Source organism: Mytilus edulis, chromosome 2 (genome assembly GCF_963676685.1).
Source record: "Mytilus edulis chromosome 2, xbMytEdul2.2, whole genome shotgun sequence".
NCBI classification, from domain to species: Eukaryota; Metazoa; Mollusca; class Bivalvia; order Mytilida; family Mytilidae; genus Mytilus; species Mytilus edulis.
In genome coordinates, this window is record NC_092345.1 from 59,767,276 (window position 1) to 59,773,931 (window position 6,656).

The following is a 6,656-nucleotide window of genomic DNA, read 5'->3' on the forward strand; positions in this document are numbered from 1 at the left end:
AAAATTTTTTTTTGTTAAATTCTCTCTTATTATAAGTAATAGGATTACTATATTTGGTAGGTGCATACCTTGCAAGGTCCTCATGCCCGTCAGACAGTTTTCACTTGACCTCGACCTCATTCATGGATTAGTGAACACGGTTAAGATTTGTTGGTCAAGTCTATATCTCAGATACTATAAGCAATAGGTCTAGTATATTCGGTGTATGGAAGCACTGTAAGGTGTACATGTCCAACTGCCAGGTGTCATCTGACCTTGACCTCATTTTCATGATTCAGTGGTTATAGTTAAGTTTTTGTGTTTCGTCTGTATTTCTTATACTGTATGCAATAGCTCTACTATATTTGGTGTATGGAATTATTGTAAGGTGTACATGTCTAGCTTGCAGGTGTTATCTGACTTTGACCTCATTTTCATGGTTCAATAGTCAAAGTTAAGTTTTTTTTTCTAATACTATATGCAATAGGTCAACTATAGTTGATGTATGGAAATATTTTATGATCTATGTCAGTCGCGCAGGTTTAATTGACCTTGACCTCATTTTCACGGTTCATTGCTCAGTGTTAAGCCGGTTTTGTGTTTTGGTCTGTTTTCTCAAACTATAAGCAATAGGTCAAATAATTTGTTGTATGGAAGAATTGTTAAATGTGCATGCCTGCCTGACATGGTTCATCTGACCTTGACCGCATTTGCATGGTTCATTGGTTAATGTTAAGTTTATGTGACAGTGAATTATTAAACGTGTTGTTTTCATTTTTTTTTTTTTTTTTTTTTTTTTTACATCACTCTGCTGGTAGACTATAAATCCCCGAGGGTATCATCAACTCAGAAGTCAGAACTTCAGTACTGACATGATTCAACATTTTTTTCTAAAATTGTCCGTTTATAAATTTTGAAATTATTAAGAAACTAAGGTTTCAACTCCCTCAGGCAAAGTTGACTTTAGATGAATTTGGCTATCAATTTTAAGTATTTTTGTCATATAGCTCTTCAACGGTTTCAGTACTTATACATCCTCGGATTTCAAATGTTTGGCATTGGGCGTTCCTGATGAAGAGTAAATCCAGAAAAGCGCTTCGGCCTCATTGAAATTATTAATTTAAAACGAGTTGTTTTCAATTTTTGTAATAAAGCTTTATTTTAAGGAATATCAACATAATATCAATGATTAGTAAAGAAGGCGAGACATTTCAGCGTGTGCACTCTTGTTAAGGCAGTGGCTATTTGTCGGCTCTAATTGAAATAGTATCTTAATTCAAACCGGCAAATTATTCTTTCAGTGTATTATTACTTGTTTTCGTATATAGATAAATAGATAGGTATATTTTATTTCCAATAGTGGACCCATTACGGACATATTCAGTACATTGATATACAGTCTTTTTGATCGAGTTACGCTATTTCAATTGACATTTTATAGTGTGTATTTTAATGTTGTAATGTTACATTACTGTTCCAAGTTGTGGTAATGGTTGGCGCCTGTTAGGTCCGATGCATTGTTATGCACCTGTCCTGAGTCAGGACCCTGTTGTTCAGTGGTTTCGTTTGTTGGTGTGGTTCATAAGTTTCTCGTGATTTGTATAGCCGATTACACCGTTTGTTTTCCTGCTTGACTGAGGTAGATTCTATGCTTTATGAAGTATTTAATGTGTACTGTGGAAATCATTGATTTATTTTATCTTCTAAATTGTTGGGGCAAATGTTTTAATGCGTTAGCTCCAAAGTATCAGGGTGAAGTTATATTTTTACCCACTTCGTTGAAATTATTCTGCTTTTAGCTGAAATGCTTCAACTCCTCCATATCAGATCTATTTAACGGTCTTTGGTATAACACAGCAATGAATCCTATTATATAATTGAAAACTATCCGTATTCAAGAGAGAATGCTTTCACCAAGGCATTTTGTTGCCGTTTAACATTCTGATTTGTTTTTGTTAGTTCTGTTGACGAACCATTCTAAGTATAAAGAATTGGGAGTTTATGAACAAGAAGATCGCAAGAGCCGGAATCGCTCACCTGTGTTTTTTTTTTTTTTTTTGCCTAAATCTTTCATCAATTATTTTTGCTTTGCACTATATATTAATGAGTGGTTTGAAAATGCCATTTAAATGTTCTTTGCATCTGTCATATTTTCTTCAAACGCAAAATAAAAAATGCAATTTATCCCTATGATCCATTTTAGCCATAGAGGCTTTGTTACTTGACGTACAAGGAAATAATATACACAATTTATATTAGACACTCTGAAACTCATTCAAACCAAGTTTGGCTGAAGTTGATTCAGCAGTTTCAAAGGAGAAGATTTTTGTCGAGCCTGCGACTTTTGTCGCAGAAAGCTCGACTTAGGGATAGTGATCCGGCGGCGGCGTTAGCTAACTTCTTTAAAAGCTTTATATTTTAGAAGGTGGAAGACCTGGATGCTTCATACTTTGTATATAGATGCCTCATGGTACGAAGTTTCTGTCAGTCACATGTCAAATGTCCTTGACCTTACTTTCATGGTTCAGTGACTACTTGAAAAAAAAAGATTTTTTGTAATGTTAAATTCTTTCTTATTATAAGTAATAGGATTACTATATTTTGTAGGTGCATCTCTCGCAAGGTCCTCATGCCCGTCAAACAGTTTTCACTTGACCTCGACCTCATTCATTGATCAGTGACCAAGGTTTAGTTTTAGTGGTCAACTCCATGTCTCAGATACAATAATTAATAAGTCTTGTATATTCGGTGTATGGAAGCACTGTAAGATGTACATATCCAACTGGCAGGTGACCTTGACCTCATTTTCATGATTCAGTAGTTATGGTTAAGTTTTTGTGTTTTGGTCTGTTTTTCTTATAATATATGCAATAGGTCTACTATATTTGGTGTATGGAATGATTGTAATGTGTACATGTCTAGCTGGCAGGTTTCATCTGACGTTGATTTTCATCGTTCAGTGATCAAAGTTAAGTTTTTGAGTTTTGGTCTTTTTTTTCTAAAACTATATTTGGTGTATGGAAATATTTTATTATCTATACGGCAGCAGTGCAGGTTTTATTTGACCTTGACCTCATTTTCACGTTTCATTGTTCAGTGTTAAGTTTTTGTGTTTTGGTCAGTTTTTCTTAAACTATAAGCAATAGGTCAACTATATTTGTTGTATGGAAGAATTGTTAGTTGTACATGTCTGCCTGACATGGTTCATCTGACCTTGATCTCATTTTCATGGTTCATTGGTCAATGTTTACTTTTCTTGGTTAATGTTAAGTTTATCTGACAGTTGTAATAAAGCTTTATATTAAGGACTATCAACATAATATCAATGAATAGTGAAGAAGGCGAGACAGTTCAACGTGTGCACTCTTGTTTCAAGTAAGCAAAACAAGGTATGAACTTGATACTCAAGTCAGGAACCTGATGTTCAGTGGTTGTCGTTTGTTGATGTGGTTCATAAGTGTTTCTCGTTTATTACACATAGATTAGATGGTTGGTTTTCCTGTTTGAATGTTTTTTCACTAGTCATTTTTGGGACTCTTAATAGCTTGCTGTTCAGAGTGAGCTCTGTGTTAAAGACCGTACTTTGACCTATAATGGTTTTTCTTTTACAAATTATGACTTGGAAGGAGAGTTGTCATATTGCCACTCATACCATATCTTCTTGTTCTATGGATTTGAAGGGCAATAACTCAAATTAAGGGGTCAATTGACAATTTTAGTGGTATAAAATTATTTGTAGATCTTACTTTGCTGAACATTTTTGCTGTTTACAGTTTATCCTTATCTATAAGAATATTCAAGATAATAACCAAAAACTAAAATTTCCTTAAATCATAAATTCAGGGGCAATAACCCAATAGATATAGAAAGATGTGGTGTGAGTCAGATACCTGATTTGGCTGATAATTTCAGGGAATTTGACCTAATGAATACCAACTTCATGTCTGTTTTGCTCTTATGTTTTTTTTTAAATATAAGTCAAACCTTCATTTTATCCTATGTTCTATTTTTAGCTATGGTGGCCATGTTTTCTGAGGAAACAGAATATAAAACACAAACTTTGTTCTAGATAACCAATCATTTAGCTTAAGTTGGTTCAATTCGGTTCAGTAGTTTCAGAGGAGAAACATGATAAACAAATTGTCTTTAAAGGGCAATATCTCCTTAGGGGGACCCGGGGTCAATAGACAATTTGGGTCATATAAAATTATTAGTAGTTCTTACTTTGCTGAACATTTTTGCAGTTTATAATTTATCTTTATTTATAATAATATTCAAGATAATAACCAAAAAACTTGTTGGATTGATATGTCATTTTCAGGACTGATAGAACTTGACCAAATGTCAAATTTGCGCTTAATGCTTTAGTTTTTGAGATACAAACTCAAAACTGCCTTTTACCCTTATGTTCTATTTCTAGCCATGGTGGCCATATTTTTCGACAAAACACAAAATAAAACACAAAATTTATTCAAGATACCCTAAGGATTAGTCAGCTCAAGTTTTGTTGGAATTGGTTGTCAACAGATGCCAAGTGATGTAAAAAGCTCACATTTCCTTTGAAAAGGTCAGCTAATAATACACAGGAAATATAAAATTTTATGTTTATTTTATTCATACATAACAAGTAAAAACTCATAACAACTTTGTAACAAATGTACACACATAAACCCTTACAAACAAAAGTATAAACAAAAATAAACATGTGTACATGTACATCTGTAACTAAAACTTTTGACAATTAATAAGAGATCCATTAAGTATTGAGGAAAAGTGTTTTTTTCCCCTGTAATTAAACTAATGTTAATTCAGAATTTATTGCGATATTTTTATTATTGGAAAAATGTAACAGGGTTATAATCACAATAATTAAACTTCGCATTTTGAAATTATTTATATGAATCAAACTGGATTTTTCTGAAATCGAAAAATTTAAAATCACATTTTAATCTGAAATGACAAAATCCCAATAATAAAAGCATGCAAATTTTCTGAATTTACAGTATATTGGTTGGAAATTAAAATTCAATAGTAATGGAAATACAAAATAATCATATAAATGTCAGTAACAAACAAAAAATAAGGAAGTTTTCCAAAAACCTGATTATGTTTCAAAAACAAATTTAGCGATGGTATAATTTCTAATTTTCCATATCAAGTTGAATTAAAATGTGTCTAAAAAAGAATGTATATTTTATCATAAAATTATGAGCAATTCAGTCCTAATATAGATAAGTCAGTATGTGCAATACTGGTGATGTTGCCATGTTGATATAAATCATAAGTTAATATTGCTTTCAGGGTCAGTCTAATCTACTGCCTACTGTTTTTCAAAATGTTTTGACTTGGATTTTTTTTTTTTGAAGTTACAGTCAACTTTAATTATTGGATTAAAAATAATAATAATAATAAAGTCTCCAAGGGTCTTATTTTGACAACCTGGTATCTTTACATAACAAAGTTCCAGTATTAATTTAGAAAATTTCTGGGAAACATTTCAGATGGCTTTTGTTTTCATCCATCCTCTTGTTTCCCTGGATTTTTAACTAGAGGCTCTCAAGAGCCTGTGTCGCTCACCTTGGTATGTGCATATTAACAATAAACACAGATAAATTCATGACAAAATTGAGTTTTGGTGATGGTGATGTGTTTGTAGATCTTTCTATACTGAATATTCTTGTTGCTACAATTATCTCTATCTATAATAAACTTGGCCCAGTAATTACAGTGGAAAATATTTCCTAAAAATTTACAAAAAAGTTTATCTCTATCTATAATAATATTCAAGATAATAACCAAAATCTGCAAAATTTCCTTAAAATTACTAATTCGGGGGCAGCAAACCAACAACAGGTTGTCCGATTTGTCTGAAAATTTCAGGGCAGATAGATCTTGTCCTGATAATTAATTTTATCCTGTCAGATTTGCTCTAAATGCTTTGGTTTTTGAGTTATAAGCCAAAAAATTTCCTTCAAATTGACTATAAAGGACAATAACTCCATTAGGGGTCAACTGACCATTTTAGTCATATTAACTTATTTGTAGATCTTACTTTGCTGAACATTATTGCTGATTACATTTTATCTTTTTCTATAATATTCAAGATAATAACCAAAATCTGCAAAATTTCCTTCAAATTACTTATTTCGGGGCAGCAACCCAACAACCCGTTGTCCGATTCATTTGAAAGTTTCAGGGCAGATAGATTTTCACTTGATGAATGATTTTACTCCATGTCAGATTTGTTCTAAATGCTTTGGTTTCAGAGATATAAGTCAAAATCTACATTTCACCCCTATGTTCTATTTTTAGCCATGGCAGCCATCTTGGTTGGTTGGCCGGGTCACGCCAAACATTTTTTAAACTAAAGACCCAAAAGATGATTGTGGTCAAGTTTGGATTAATTTGGCCCAGTAGTTTCAGAGGAGAAGATTTTTGTAATAAATTACTAAGATTTACGAAAAATGGTTAAAAATTGACTATAAAGGGCAATAACTCCTAAAGGGGTCAACTGACCATTTCGGTCATGTTGACTTATTTGTAAATCTTACTTTTCTGAACATTATTGCTGTTTACAGTTAATCTATCTGTAATAATATTCAAGATAATAACCAAAAACAGCAAAATTTCCTTAAAATTACCAATTCAGGGGCAGCAACCCAACAACCGGTTGTCCG